The sequence below is a fragment of the Misgurnus anguillicaudatus genome, chromosome 16 (assembly GCF_027580225.2).
Source record: "Misgurnus anguillicaudatus chromosome 16, ASM2758022v2, whole genome shotgun sequence".
NCBI lineage: Eukaryota > Metazoa > Chordata > Actinopteri > Cypriniformes > Cobitidae > Misgurnus > Misgurnus anguillicaudatus.
This window is the reverse complement of record NC_073352.2, coordinates 30,696,570-30,713,110: the sequence shown is the minus strand read 5'-3', so window position 1 is coordinate 30,713,110 and position 16,541 is coordinate 30,696,570. Positions and strand designations below refer to the sequence as shown.

Here is a 16,541-nt window from a genome sequence, read left to right as displayed (position 1 = left end):
GTAATGTATTCAGGGCAGAAGTTAACGCCTTTCAGGTGCCCAGCAGTGTGCTTTGTCAGCATTCTGTAATCAAATCCAATCTGTTTTTATTAGAAGATGCTCTTGACATTTGACTCCTTCAAAAGAATAACCAAAACCGCGCATAATGCGATTTGTGGGAATGCGTGGTCTCCGGTGACCGCAGGGTGCAACAGGACAATGTGAAATTTAAAGACCCACTAAAGATGCGCAAAATGTGCAGTCAGTATTTTTGATGGAAAGTAGCTAAAGCCTGCTTTGAAATTTGCTAAATGTCGTCAGATGACAGCATATATACTAATTAGTATATCAATTACACCGTTGCTTCGCATTCTGTCTATATTTTCTGTTTCTGCTGTCAGATAATACAACAAGTACTATTGATGTGACCCATTAATACCTGTCTACTGAAAGAAGCTAAGGTTTTTCCAAAAAGTTGCTAGATTTGTCGCTAGGCATTATTTTGAAAAGGATCGCTAAATGAGCTTTGTTCAATGCGTTGATGTATTTTCCACAAAACAGGAAGTTAGGGCAGGTCACATTGAGTGGCTCCTCCCCATTTTAAAAGAGTCAATAGTGTTTAATTTTAGTTTTTACACATACGCGAGGGTCCATGTACTGTGTGTATAGAGCAAATGTCGTCATCAGAATAGTACGCCTGCACTGTACGCCCATCACCTGATTTTTGTAGCCGTGGGTACTTTGTACATGTAGATCACGCATGCGTTTACATTTAGTACATGTAACCCAGGAGATGCATTGCATTTTGTCGCAATGTGCATGCGTCGAATGTCCCTATACATGTACGAGTCAAAAAAACATTGCTTTGCAAGGCTGTGCGTTCGACAGTGCGTTAAAAACAGACTAGGTAACCTCACACCCTGGAATTTTTGACAAACCGCCTTGAAGAATGATGTCACAAAAAATCTTTGATCTATACAGGAATTAAGAGACTGCATATTTTGAATGATTACTAAATGCGAGTATTGTCAATGATTTTGAGCACTCGTTTATGTCCCTAACAACATGATCTCACGGAAAGTCGTGTTACAGCCACAAAAAAATTTGATTAATTTATTTGTGTCCATGGCACAAAATTTTGCTTTATTTCGTGACTTAAGCACAAATATTTTTCGTGTCACCAGCATTTCTCATTAATGGATATATCTAATCAACCAATCACATGGCAGTTGCTTCAATGCACTTAGGGGTGTGGTCCTGGTCAAGACAATCTCCTGAACCAAACTGAATGTCAGAATGGAAAGGAAGGTGATTTAAGCAATATTGAGTGTGGCATGGTTGTTGGTGCCAGACGGGCCGTTCTGAGTATTTCACAATCTGCTCAGTTACTGGGATTTTCACGCACAACCATTTCTAGGGTTTACAAAGAATGGTGTGAAAAGGGAAAAACATCCAGTATGCAGCAGTCCTGTGGGCGAAAATGCCTTGTAGAGGTCAGAGGAGAATGGGCCGACTGAATTAAGTTGATAGAAGAGCAACTTTGACTGAAATAACCACTCGTTACAACCGAGGTATGCAGCAAAGCATTTGTGAAGCCACAACACGCACAACCTTGAGGCAGATGGGCTACAACAGAAGAAGACCCCACCGGGTACCACTCATCTCCACTACAAATAGGAAAAAGAGGCTACAATTTGCACAAGCTCACCAAAATTGGACAGTTGAAGACTGGAAAAATGTTGCTTGGTCTGATGAATCTCGATTTCTGTTGAGACATTCAGATGGTAGAGTCAGAATGAGAACATGGATCCATCATGCCTTGTTACCACTGTGCAGGCTGGTGGTGGTGGTGTAATGGTGCTGGGGATGTTTTCTTGGCACACTTTAGGCCGTTTAGTGCCAATTTGGGATCGTTTAAATGCCACGGCCTACCTGAGCATTGTTTCTGACCATGTCCATCCCTTTATGACCACCATGTACCCATCCTCTGATGGCTACTTCCAGCAGGATAATGCATCACGTCACAAAGCTTGAATCATTTCAAATTGGTTTCTTGAACATGACAATGAGTTCACTATACTAAAATGCCCCCCACAGTCACCAGATCTCAACCCAGTTGAGCATCTTTAGGATGTGGTGGAATGGGAGCTTCGTGCCCTGGATATGCATCCCACAAATCTCCATCAACAGCAATATGCTATCCTATAAATATGGGCCAACATTTCTAAAGAATGCTTCCAGCTCCTTGTTGAATCAATGAATTAAGGCATTTCTGAAGGTGAAAGGGGGTCAAACACAGTATTAGTATGGTGTTCCTAGTAATCCTTTAGGTGAGTGTATATTTAAAAACTTTACTGCTTTTCAGTGTTTTCTTTGTTTCTATTTTTATGTGAAGCTGTATTTGTACAATGAACAATTGTGAAAATTCAAATAAAATTGAATTGAAGTCTATTTTGCCTTAGTTTACGAGACCTGTCTTTTGTGCGAAAGGAGAATTGCTTGTTCGTTCCTCAATATGATTTGAATGGTTTCTATTAAAATGAGTAGTACTGTGAGACCATGATAGAAAAGTATATTTTCTCCACTTGAGCATCACATTCAGGTACTGCTGTGCCCTCTCGGCTATAGAAACTCTCTGCTTTGTGTTTATGTCTTAGAGAAAAGTGTTAATAGTTTTTTCCTCTGTGATGCAGTTTTCTCTTGGTGTCTTTCTCAAAGGAGCCTTCACTCTTTGCTATTGAGGTATGGAGTCATGTCACTTCTGTGCTTGTGAACTGATACACAGTGACAGTGTTGAATGTCTACTGCTGTAGTATAACACATATGACACATACAGTATGCCAACTGCAGCTCTCTGCACCTTCATTACTGTACTGAAGTATTTTAGGTTAAAGATTAGGTTTAAATTCATATAAATATATGTTACAAGTGTTGTCGCCATTTTATTTATCCATTTGTATCCAAGTTTTAATGCCGTTTGGCTTTAAAGTCGCCATGAAACGGAAGTATCAATTGCCTAATTTTCCCCGTGGTGATGTGTATCCGAGTAAAACCGGCCTCTGAAATGAAATAAGATTGAATTGTCCATCGAGATCTGATTGGATCATTTGAAGTTTGGTCGCTAATTGCTAATCGCAGCGATATTCTCCCGGACCCCGCCCACCTGCCATACATTATGACCGGAAGTAAAGAGAGATCGTTTTTAGGAGGGGAGGAGAATAGCTCACAGATAAATCATTTGTAAAAAATACCACAATATTACAAAACAAATCCATGTGTCTGTAAAATCCAGGTTAAAGATTTGGAGCATCAAAGTTGGATTTCAATCATTAATTTCAATCTTTGACTTTACTCTGTCAATATAAAGATATCAAGGTTATATTTTCACAGAACGTTCTTAGGATTGTTTTATATAGAAAATAGTAAATCACAAACTAAAAGACTTTCACATTTAAGCCGTGGATGCAAACAAATTGTAAAATTCAATGATAATCTACTAGATATTTGTAAAATGTTGTGAATGCATTTTATAATGCTTCACATCTCATTGATTCTGAATAGTTTAAACCATTTAGTCTAGCATTTCTGGTCATTCTAGTAAAAAAAATCTGAGCATTTTATTAAAGCTTTGACTTTGGCCTGACCACAAAGTAACAGTGGGACTTTACGTACTGTATAATTTTACTGTAACACATAAAATGTTATCGTAGTCACTGTTAATATTTTATAAGAAAAGATGGTGTGTGTTTAGTTATTTAAATAATTTATCCGTCATCAACAACAAAGCCACAAATGGTTCCATTATAGAGTTATGACCAGAGCTATTAAAACAAAGAGTTACTGAATTAAAAGACATAAACAGCCCAGATTGTTCATTGTAATCGTAATTCCAATAAAATGTGGATCATAGAATTAAGCTATTAAACTCAATTTAACTCTGACAAATGAATAGTTTATGAGATGTATTATTTGCATCCATAAAATGTAACGCTGACAGGGTCAAAATTAAAAATGCGCTACTTATGTTTGAAGTGAAATTAAACTGAAGTCATTTTACATGGTTAAAAATTCCACCATCGATAGACCACATTTGACCACATCAAAAATATATCTCTGTCTAAAACATTATCTTTTAAAATTATGTTTTTTTGATAAATGCTACTTTCGCCCCCGCTATTCCCTACACCTTTGTACCTAAAGAGCTCATATTAGTATCAAAGAGAATACACATTGGTACCAAAGAGAGCTTATTAAAATCCATATCTGTACCTGTTACATATTGGGCATTTTTATAAGGTATACTGACAATATTTTTCTGACAGTGTTGTGCATCGAAACCATTATATGTCTATGGGACACGACCCACACTCCTTTTAAGACCCAAACTCTTTTTAAGACCAATGGTATTGGACCCCCTCACTTTTTCACTAATAGGCTTTATGCCCAGCTGCACTTCAGCCAACTCCTTGTTTCCTGTCTGCCATTATTGGACAAACTGATTAATCCAGGTGTGCCTGACCTCAGTGGTCACAAACAAACTGATTAATCCAGGTGTGCCTGACCTCAGTAGTCACAACAACAATAATCAGACACACCTGGATTAATCAGTTTGTCCAATAATGGCAGACAGGAAACAAGGAGCTGGCTGAAGTTCAGGAAGTAGTGCAGCTGGGCATAAACCCTATTGAGCGCATATGCATGTTCACTTGTCAGAGCTCATCAGTCAAAACCACTCGACAAGAAGAATGCTCTAATAGATTAAACTCCATGTTCCATGTTTTAGATACAGTCATGACTTCCACATTGTCGTTTCCTTGATTCAATTTTACTTGGCTCATTTATCATATAATTTAAACTCCATTTCATGTTTTCACTACTTTCACCAACTGCACTCCTGTGAGGGACATGACCCAAGGTAAACAAAGCTTTTAGGCTATAAAAGTAATTGTTTAATTAAAAGGCACCACAATACAAGAAAATAGCATCTACTGCAGTAAATGTTTTGGACTCACACAATTTTTTTTTGCTTCCGATGCCTATGGTTAGAAGAACATCCCTTTTACAAAATACTGGGACACCTTGTAGCTTATTGCTTTAATAATCTATGCAGTTATAGACAAATTTCATAAAATCTGAATTCAACATGGCTATAAAATATATTAGAAACATGCTTTTTAAATGGTTTTAAATGGAGCATGTCAGCTGCCCCAAATGTCTCATTGGGCCTTATTCATTAAACAAAAATCCTTCATAAATCAATTCATGTGTCAATTGTCTTATTGAATAGAATGTGACTATGTTAAATTCGTCCCTCATGTTTAAAGAATAAAACTTTACTTTAAAGGTGCTTTGTGTAACTTAAAAGTATCTCTTGACTGAAATACAATAATAGATAACTATACTATCAGTGGTGTATAAAGACATTACATGAACTTAATTATTTTTTAATTACTTTAGATTGAAACATTTTGGCTGCTTAAAATGGCTATCCCGAGATTCATTGCATGCATGTAACAACTGAACATAACAGCTGGATGTTTAAAATAAACATTTAAACCTTTGTTAAAAAAGTTTCTTGACACTGTCTTACTATTATAAGTTATGTTTTGTATTAATGTTATTCTGTTGCATATATTTCTAAGGTTGATTAATTTGATATACGTAAGGAATAATTGACGACGGGCCATTGAATTATAAGAAAATAATGCACACCTGGTGCCTATTTTTAAGACATTTGACAAGTTTGGTGTGCGGTTTACAGAAAAATAATCAACACCCATAGAACATTTCTCAGCCAATCAGAATGCAGCATTCAATAGACCCGTGGTATAATGTTGGATAGTTTAATCTACATCAACGTGTCATATATTCTAAAATAAATTAAGATTTTTCTGGTTCCATATTTATTTTAATAAACTCGAATCCTCTCCACTGTGTCCCGCTGACAGGTGTTTTGGGTGCTACAGCAGATGACGCAAATTATGGATCCTCCGAAGGCTAGACCGTCTCATTTTAGTTCTCTTCATGGACGAGAAATCGTACATATTTTATGAGTTGGCTTATTCATATCAATTCATAAGAAGTTAATAGTGCAAAATTGTATGATTCTCATTAAAAACACTAACAACAATGAAACTGAATCCCTAACCCCAACGTCAAAGGCAAATCGTACCAAAGATTACGAATGTGATCATATGAATTAATACGAATTAGCCAACTCGTAAAATATGTACGAATTTAAATTGGGACAAGGCTGTTGTCTCAGGCCTCGTACACACTGCAAACTTTCGGGATTGACAACCGCATTAAAATGCGGGAGTGAATCCCCTAAATGTTCGTTTCATGTCTGTACGGAACAAGACTCACTCCCGAAAATGTGATGATTGACACAGAAATAACCATAGCAATGCCGTCTCGTGTGCTTATCACTCACAGCTTTGACCAAAATAATCTAACAGCATTGTGGAGCAATAAACCTCCGTCTTGACGTTGTGTATTTTACGTTTTTGTGAGGCTGCTTCACAGCGCGGAGCGTGTCTTGCAGTGTTGCCAGGTCCTCGTCTTTTTTGTACGTAAATACCGTTTTGGCGCTTAACCGTTTATGGCTTTTGGCTCATGAAGCGATCAAGTTTTTGATGTTAATAAAGTGTGGTGCCGTTCCCAGTATTTTGATCTTTGAGGTAAAGCATTTAGATTTATTTCGGTTTATTATTGGATTTTTCTTGTTCGCTGTTTTTTTAGTGCAAGATCTGGCAACACTAGTCAGCAAACGCTTGTGCCTCTGTCATTTTCTGAACCGTGCATGCAGAAGACTTTTTCCTTTTCTAAGCATTTATTTTTTTCAGAAGAGAGACCTGTCCTCTTTATGATGAACGTTTAAACACTTGATTAACTACTAGTTGTTCAGTTCGGTTATGTACACACTGTGCAGAGTTTTTGTAAATTTGGTTGTCACTACCTGCATTTTGCGGGAGTTAATTCGGTTGTAGAATGCGGTTGTGAGTCCCGTAAATTACTGAACTGTGTGTGTACAGAACAGGATTAAGCATTAAAAGGTGAAGTGAAAACCGAATTAATATGCAGTGTGTACGGGACCTCAGACTATGATGGGTATGTTCTGTGGCGGCTACTGTAGCTTTAATACGCATTTCGAAAGGGAGGGGTGAGGCATGGACTGAGCCTATAGGTCTATTTCAATTTAAAGTATACTTCCTTGTCCGAACTGGTCCTTCCAAGTTACTTCCTTTAGAGGCTACGCGAGGCTCCTCTTTAGCATTCGGAGAACGCGTAAATGGAACAGGCTAGCAAGTGCACGTTATTGCGTCATTACGTCAGTAAAAATGTGTGCTTTCGGCGCTGCGCGCATAGGATTGTGGGTGATTTCAGAGCACGAAGGCTACACATATGCATCCTTTCCTGTATATGAGATATTTTTCGAACGAAGGACTCAGTCCTTGGTTGAAAATCCGAGGATCCTCGACATTGCAACAGTCCTTCTACAGATGTCAATGACGTAGCATCATCGAAATTTTGGCTTCTGAGGAACCTTCCTTGACATTAAGAAACAACTTATGAATGCAACTCACAATCTCAAGCTGGCAATTTTTATCTGTGGTTTTAGAAATACTCCACCAGGGATGGAGCCATCCCATTGGGTTGTAATTTAACCAATGCTGGGCTGTTTTAACCCAAAATGTTGGGTTGTTTTCTGGGATAATTTAACCCTGTGGCTATAAATCAAGACTTTGCTAAATAAATAAATGCACGAATGCAAAAATTGGAGAGCATTAAATGGCGAGGTGCACAAATGGTAGATTGGCTCACGCAATGCTCCACCAATTGAGCTACAGGAACACAGTACAATATCATCGATACAACTCAGCACTTGTCTTTATTCATTCATTCGTTCATTTATTCATTTATTCATTCATTCCCATCAGAGTGTCACCTTAAAGGGAGAAACTAAATTGGGAGGAAAATCAATATGATAAACTGCTACTTGTTTTGTCTCCAAATTGTTTCGGTTTGGAAATCGATATTTGAGTCATGGCCATTCATCACAGTATGAGAGCAGTGGGAGGGACTCATGAGATAATATAAAGCTGAAAATGTTTTTTTAAAAGCCCTGTGGAGGTTGGGAGGAGAGAGGAGGAAAGGGTGTGGGGGCGAGGGGTAAAAGTGAGAGGGTTAGAAATAGCAAGTGGGGAGTGACAGGGAGGTGAGCTGGTGAGAGAGGAAGGTGGAAAATAGAAAGTGAGAGCTACAGCATTGATAGATGGATGGTAGTGAGCAGGTTTATCAGCCGCTGACAGACACAATAAAAAATAACCTTCGCAGTGAGGGCCCTGCTTAAATTAATATGGAGCAGCCAGGCGATGCTTGTGGGCCGCCATTAGGTGCCCATTGGAAGCGCCATTAAGACAATGGGCAGATTATAGAGGTTACTGATGACACATCGGTGTTGGGACCAATAGCATGTTAGTCACTTGACCTCTAGAGAGCCGGAGAAAAATGGGTCTGGTTCATTTTTCTCACGCAATCCCGTAAATCCCCTACTGATTAATTCCACTTGGAAGTAAAAAGACTCATTATCCCATCATTTGTCACTGCCGTGTTACTGAGGGCTTTTTGTGTTTTTCAACACACCGGATCTTTTCCATCATTCCTGTCGGAGGAGGCGGAAAGACGGCGGTGACGGGAAGTGAACTCCGACCTGGGTTTCTCACATCGTGAGAGGCTCCGGAAGGCCGTTGGTAATCTTGATCTATTTGCTTCTGCTCTGATGCGCCGGGCTCATTATGAAATCCATGTGTGACATCTGTTTCTTTGATATCCGACTGTTTTTATATGTGTTCGACTATATTACAGCTCGTTGGGTTTTATTCACTGTAGTCATCAAATATTTGGGAGGAAATTATTCAGTCCGACTCCAGCAGCTGAGTCTGTATGCCAGGAGTATTCCCAGATGAAATTGAGCGGTTGGTAAAATTAGGTCCACTGAGATATGTTTCTAGAACGCAAAAAGGCAATTTTATTTATGTAGTACATGTCATACACAATGGCATTTCAAAATGCTTTTTCCAGGCATTGTAAAGACAAAGAGAACTATAAATAACGTCAAATTCAAATTCGTAAGATAGACATTAGGGGCAGTTTCCCAGACATGGTTTAGATTAAGCCAGCACTAGGCCTTAGTTATATTAGGATATTTTTTACATACATACCTGACAAGACAATAGTGTACATCTTGAGATGAAACAATGTCACGGATGTATGTAAAGATATGTCAGTGCAAGGTGTTTTTAAATTAAAGTGATAGTTCACCCAAAAATGAAAATCCTGTCATCATTTTCTCATCCTCATGTTGTTTTAAACCTGTATGAATTTCTTGTTTCTGACTAACACAAAAGAAGATATTAATGGAATTAAATGGGTACACATCAGCTGTGTGCTTTCCATCATTTATCAAAATATCTTTTTTTGTGTGTTCATACAGGTTTAAAACAACATGAGGATGAGAAAATTACAGAATTTTCATTTTGTGGTCAATTATCCCTTTAAGGAAGCTCAAGCATGCATTTTTGTCTGGGACTAGGGTATGCCCTGTTTGGGAAACCGCCCCTAAAATCAGTGAAGGAAGTAAAATGAAACTTTTATGAATATATTGTATAAATGCACATTAAAATAAAAGCTCACCCAAAAATGAAAAAAAAGTTCAAGTTTCTCAACAAAACTCAAAAATCACGGCCTACAGATCTAATATTATTCAATTCAATTTTATTTATATAGCGCTTTTCACAATTGTTAATTGTTTCAAAGCAGCTCACATGAATAGATGTAGGGGAAAACACAGAACAATTGATCATATTCACATTTCTAAGCAAAATAAAGTTGACTTTTCATGTTGTTTAGGTTTTAGACCCATGCATGATGTTTGTTTCTAAGTGGACTTACTGTATATTGTATTTATTCAAGTCAACTAAATTAACAATCAAGCATTATGAATAATTTATTATTGCTAAGATATGTATTGTTGTAGAAAGACTGAATAAATAAGGTTAAAGGGATAGTTCACCCCAGAATGAAAATTTTATCATTTTCGGTTCCTTGAAATCCTTGAAAGTTTGTGAATCTGGGGAAAAAATTCAAGGCCCTGGGAAGTTTTTGAAAATATACATGCATACATACAGGTCATTGCAAGTGCTTAAATCTATTTTTATTCCCTGTGTAGTGTAGGATAATATCATAAAAAAACTAGACTTTTTAAACACACGTGCTAAACTGTTCGCTTTACATGCTTATATCTTCTGTATGCGAATGTTAATTCATACCAAAATGCTTTTTTGCATACTTGTGTTTGACACATGAAAACGTCTCTGGTTACATATATAACTGTTGTTCCCTGAGAAGGGAACGAGATGCTGCGTCTCCCTTACTGCGTCCCTGTAGCGCCGTCTTTGGCAATTTTTCAAACAGCGATATACTTCCTGCACCCTGTCTTTGTCGTTAAGCCTCACCATTGGTTGAATTTGATATACACATTTAGACACACTTACCCCTGGAGGCGTCCCCAAAGTGTCACCGCAGTGACGCAGCACGAGTTCCCTCAAAAGGGAACTGTAACAATGTATCCCATTCTCACCAAAAAGCGTACAAATGACACGCAGTGTGACCATCGTGCAATAGATACGCCAAACTCCGAATCGTTTCGTGTCGTTTTATTTATTGTTTTCTCATTTGTTTTCTGTTTTTTTTACCATTGTCGCTTGGGTTTAGGGTTAGAACAACTTTTTGTTATATAAAAATGACATCCTAACCCAAACCCCACCTCTAACCCCAACTCCAAGCGACCATGGCTTAAATATAGACAAAAACATGGAGAAACCTGTATATTAAATAACCTACTTAAACAAATCTGAAATCTAACCCTAAACCCAAGAGAAAATGGTTTAAAAAACAGAAAACAAATGAGAAAACAACAAATAAAACAACACGAAACGACCCGCCACACAAGTGAACGGGAAGGACCGGCGCACCACACGCACGCAAAATCGGAATTTGGCGTATCTATTGCACGGTGGTCACACTGCGTGTCATTTGTGCGCATCTTGGTGAGAATGGGTAGCTTAAAAGGTAACACAATGTAACCTTGCTCTCACTTAAAATCTGTTCCCATGTTTAGTCCTTGAATTTGAGGGTATTGGACCTTGGCCGGGTTTCCCAAAAGCATCGTAAGGCTAAGTTGATCGTAAAACGATCGTACGAATCATCTCAAAATTACGGACCGTTTCCAAAAACCTTTGTAACTTAAGTAGCACTTGAAAATCATCGTAGATCTACGAGTGCTCTGGAGTAATCGTTCATTCATAAGTGCATCGTAAGACAACAGAGTTACAAGGTCACCTGCAGGACAACCAGCAAATTGCACTCCTGCAATGACGATAATGTAATGTTTTAAATGTATATTTATTTATTGGGTTCTTCTTTGTTTATTTGTTTAAATTACTTTAATATAATATATATAAAATTCAAATGAGAAATCAAATTTAAATGACTAAACATAAATTAATAAAGAAGGAAAACGTATTTGGTACAATTTTGGTAAAAGTTGGTACTAGCAAATTGATAAATGGTTCCTACCAATTGCTGCTATAATTCATCTAGGCTACAGAAAAAAAATGTTTTGAAGGGTACGGCATCTGATTGAAGAAACCAAATAAATATTTACGGTACAATGCAATAATCCATAATAATAAATAAACATAGATAATAAAAAACAACAAATAATAATAATAATCTAAACTATAATATAAAATGCAGAAGGCATTTTGCAGTGGGACGAGTCCTAACTAAATACGGAAAAGAATATTTCATTATGAACAATTTTAAAACATTTAAAAAGTAATTGAACAATTATGAATAATAATATAAAAAATATTATTGCACATCGACTAAAGATGATTAGCCTAAACAAGCTTCTACAACAAATTTGAGTCATTCTATTGGTGACATTTCAGCACTTGACAAACGGATAGCGACTCGTAAGTAGCACTTAAAACCCAGCTGCGAGCAATCGTTTCACGTGCATCTTTGGGAAACGCACGTAAATGAACAACGAATGTTCGTTAAGTAGCTCGTAGAAAATGCTCTTAAGTGCTAAGTTCAATCGTTATCGGGAAACCCAGCCCTGGAAAGTTTCTTATGGATGTATTTCGTTATTTGGTGCTGTGATAAAGGCAGAAATATTATGACAGTGCCTGTAATGGTTTTATATGCTGCTGCCGTGTTATTTGAGCTGTTTCTGGATGAAGGCAGACTGCTGACAGCGAGATGTGTTGACAGAGTTCAGTGAAACTTCTTAATGTCAAGTTTAAAACAAATTTGCACTTAAGGTGCGTGACAAAAACACTTCAGTTAGTGTGGTATATATGCGATTAAAGCGTTTACATTGATGCATACTGCGATTTAAAAAATGCCGTATGCCAGCTCTTTTAACACGGTTAAACTAAATGGGATTATGCATTTTTTTTTCGAAGTATTGTGTTCACACAAAATAAAGTTTAATTGCAATATTGCCAAAATCACATTTTTGTGATGGCTTGAATAGTCTCAGTTGAATAAGAGACAGTCACAAGTCTCCCAGTTTTCATTAAAACTATCAAAACATGAATTCCCGAAGACAATCTAACAACTTACGGCTTTGGAAACAACATGGGGGTAAGCGATCTGTGATAAAATTTACTTTCTGGGGTGAACTATCCCTTTAAGAATGAGTGTGAAAAGTTCCAATTGCTTTCTTTTATTTTTGGCTCAATTCTTTACAAATCGAAGTGAAAGTGAGCACAAGTTGTTAGCGCGAGTTTGTGTGAGAATGAAAAGGAGTTTCAGGAATCAGAATGATCTTGTGATTAACACACCTTGTCTGCGATTAGTCGCTTAAAGCATGCTCTGAAACATCAACAACAACAAAAAAGTGTGACTCTTACAATTAGTTTCGTCACGTGCGCTTACCTTAAATTTTCACACCCCAGCAGAAGATAATGGAAGAGGACGACATCTGTTCTAGACCAAACGCAATTAGACTGATTTGCATTCTCGTGGGTTAAACAAAAACGGAGCATCCTTCACTTCTGCAAAATTTACACCTGAACTGTTTCTTCAATCACAGTTTAAATTGCACCCATGTCATCTGTCACTGAACTTCATACCCTGATTGAGAGAAGATTTGAGAAATTGACATTCAACTCATCTGTACTCAGGAGGATTGATTTTTTTTCAGGTAACACCTGAGCACAGCAGCAGTGCCTTCCTGTCAGTCAAAACCTTTTGCTACGTCTTTCTCTCCACGGCTGACAAACAAAAATCACCTGGCTCTGTTTTCGCTCTTCCATCTCTGTTTGTCAGGAAACTACAAGAGTTGCTTCAACGTACAAACTCACTTCCAGTGCATTCACTATACTCGACAAGAATAAATAAATGAATAAAAGACATAATAGCAGCCCTATCTGATAAATTAAATGCAGTTTGGTGAATCTCTTAAATAAAAATAAGTCAAATCTCAGCTTTGATGTGATTTTTAGGCTGAAGAAACAGGACAGTAGGTGGCCAGGTCTTGAGGATCAAAGTCAACACAAACATACCTCAGCTCTCAATATTTTATAGGCCTGAATATCTACAGCCAAGCGGTGGCCGAATCTCAGTTTGGCACCTTCATGATCGATGCGTGTTGATTACTTTGGAGTCAGATTTTTATTGTGTGCCCTGAAGTGCACTTATTTCTCAGATCTCTTTCTTCTTTTCTTACCTCACACCTGTTTTTTTTTCCCGCTGAGGATCTAAACTGATGCATTAAATTTGTTCCTGCCATTATAAACTTAAGAGTGTGTCGCTCTTTCTCACTTTATTTATAGCTTCCAGATCACCTGTTTGACTAAAATTGAAGGAACTCCAGCTAAGATATTTCAGTGCAAAAAACTGCGTCTTTTTTACCAACCACCTGTACGCCTTTTTAACCAATGAGCTGAAATTATCACTGCGCGGTGTGACACCAATTTGGAGAGGTTTGGATGGCATGCGATGGAAATGTAACTGTTTCTAAAAATGGTATGTTTGACTGTATGCAATTCTTAAATAGTTTTTACCTGAAATTATTTTATTTATGTAAATGTATGTTTTCAAGCAGAAGCCAATTTTGTATGCTCAGCTTGCAGACTTACAGCAGTAGGGGAGAGCGGGGCACAACCTAACGCTTCATTCAAAAAATATTTGAGTTTAATTATTTATATTTTTTCACAAGCAACACACACATCTCTGCTACAAATGAACATTTGAAGTTTGTTTCTAGTACTTACCATTCTAGGACAATTAAACCAAACGTGACAGAAGTGCAAACGTTACAACTTACCCCATAGGTGGGGTTAATTGTAACCGGCAGGGGGTTAGTTGTAACACTTGCTAAAAATGAAGTTTGCAGGCAAATATTTCAATACTATTTTGTCCAAAAACTTGAAGTGGATATTGTTTATATCAGTGGTTCTCAAACTGGGGTCCGGGGCCCCCAGGGGGGCCGCGAGATGGTGCCAGGGGGGCCCCAGTTTTATGAAATTTTATAAAATACATTCATTTAGCATGAATTCTGTGTAATTAAACTTAATAAAAATAAGGCTACTAACCAGCAGCACTACTTTGTATAACTTAATTTGTTTTGTTTAATTAAAAAGGAAATTTTAGAACAGTTTTTGTCATAAATTTTCTTTGGGGGGGGGGCACGAAGGAATGCACCATACACAAGGGGGCCCGCACGCGGAAAAAGTTTGAGAACCACTGGTTTATATATCTGTCTGTAATAGACAGGTATCCACACTGTATTCATTCATCCAGCCCTTTTCTAACAATAGTTCAGTTATAAATGGATACAAATGTCTAAATATGTGAGAAAAGCACCACAATTTTGACAAAACTTTTTTTTTATATGTGACCTAGTCTGTAATAACAATACTACAGTTTCAAAATCAAATTCTGGGATAATGAGCATCAAAGTCTGACTTTAGGCATTCATTTCATTATGATTTCAATCTTTGACATGACCTTATTCATTCAATATTAAAGATATGAAGAAAAATACATTTGACATACGAATTTTGATAAGACAGGCACATTTATTTTGTTGGCAGCAAGCAATCATTCATGTGTAGCCTATTTAAAACAACGGCAAGAATTACGCTAACGTTAGCGGTTTCCATATCGTAAGTGCTGATGCGTTAGTTGTAACACAGCGTTACAATTAACCCCACTGGGTCAAAATATTTCAAGCCCACCAAAAAAGTTGCTAAGAGCTGCAGACATTTCAAAACGATGCTATGTTTTAGTCAACAAGACACTGATTAACTCTTTCCCCGCCATTGACGAGATATCGAGATATGTTTATATATTTAAAGAAGAACATTTTCTGGAAGGCATTAAACTTTTGTGAAAATCATGAAAAACGCTGGTGCTGGCTGGCAACTTTTTAAAAAAAAGCTGGCGGTGAAAGAGTTAATATGACATAGCATTGGTTTTGGTATCTTACACACCCAACTTGGAAACCGAAAAATCTTACTTACATGCCACCAAAACACTTGTTCATCAATAACTCTCTGGAAAAACATTATACATTTCCAATATTTTGCGGGAGATCGTCTTTTGGCAATGTAAATCAATACAGAAAAAGCCAATTGCTCAACCCTGTGTAACAATGTAAATAGTCCGTGTTACAACTAACCTCGAGTTTTTGACCCAGTGCCCCCTACTTTTCTAACACGTGGAAATAAAACAAAGACAACAGATATGTTATAGGCTGTTTATTAACCATTTATTCCTGTTCATGTCATTTCAATTGACTGTTTTTCTTTGAAGTTTAGACAAATCATTCTTGGTCTTGAAGGGTCTATTTTTGACCTTGAATGTAGTTTTTGGGGGTTCTGGTATAAGTTGCATTTACACTAATATTAGATGGTGGTATTTTGTGGTGTTCCATTTTATTTGAGGTCAACTGTCGTGTTTCTTCAAACTCTTCTGAATCTTCAAGATTGTGTGTTTATCTTTTCCTGCACATATCAGAGGTCAAAATAATCTTAAGGGGGCGTGCACACCAAAGCTTTTATGCCGGCGGCCGGCGTGATAATGCAGTTCAATTGTTTCCAATGGAAGCTCTGCGTTTTCCAAAAAAGCCAGCATCTAGCGTTTTTTCGTGCTGAACGCCGAGAGTTGAAAAAGATTCAACTTTGGGTAAAAAGCTCAGCTTGTCAATGTCAGTTCTCACACGTCTTCCATCACAGTGGAGGAGGGGCGGGACAAATAGCACAACAACCAACCGGCGCATCGTACAACGACTGATAAACAAAGCAGAAGTATCACAGCATCCAAAAGCGCTCAAAGCTGAAAAACAGCTGGCATTCAGTGTCCTCCAGGCATTTTCAGACGCATTTAAAAAGTTGGTGTGCACACCCCCTAAGGTGTGGTTTCCCGACAGTGCATATAATACATGTTTGAACTCGCTTAATTTAAAAACACCTTGTATTGAC

General features: G+C 37.6%; 1 long non-coding RNA gene across 3 annotated transcripts in view; it reads left to right on the top strand.

The window, feature by feature from the left end:
- The window catches only part of LOC129422933 (uncharacterized), an 85,477-nt gene that overhangs the window by 15,321 nt on the left and 53,615 nt on the right, over window positions 1-16,541 (top strand). For 2 of the 3 annotated variants that reach the window (XR_012358026.1, XR_008637588.2), the window contains exon 1: window positions 8,622-8,732. The exons of the other annotated variant lie outside the window; for it this stretch is intronic. This is a non-coding gene — a long non-coding RNA (uncharacterized lncRNA). Of the gene's footprint in view, window positions 1-8,621; window positions 8,733-16,541 lie in introns of those variants that run through there. 3 annotated transcript variants of the gene reach the window in all.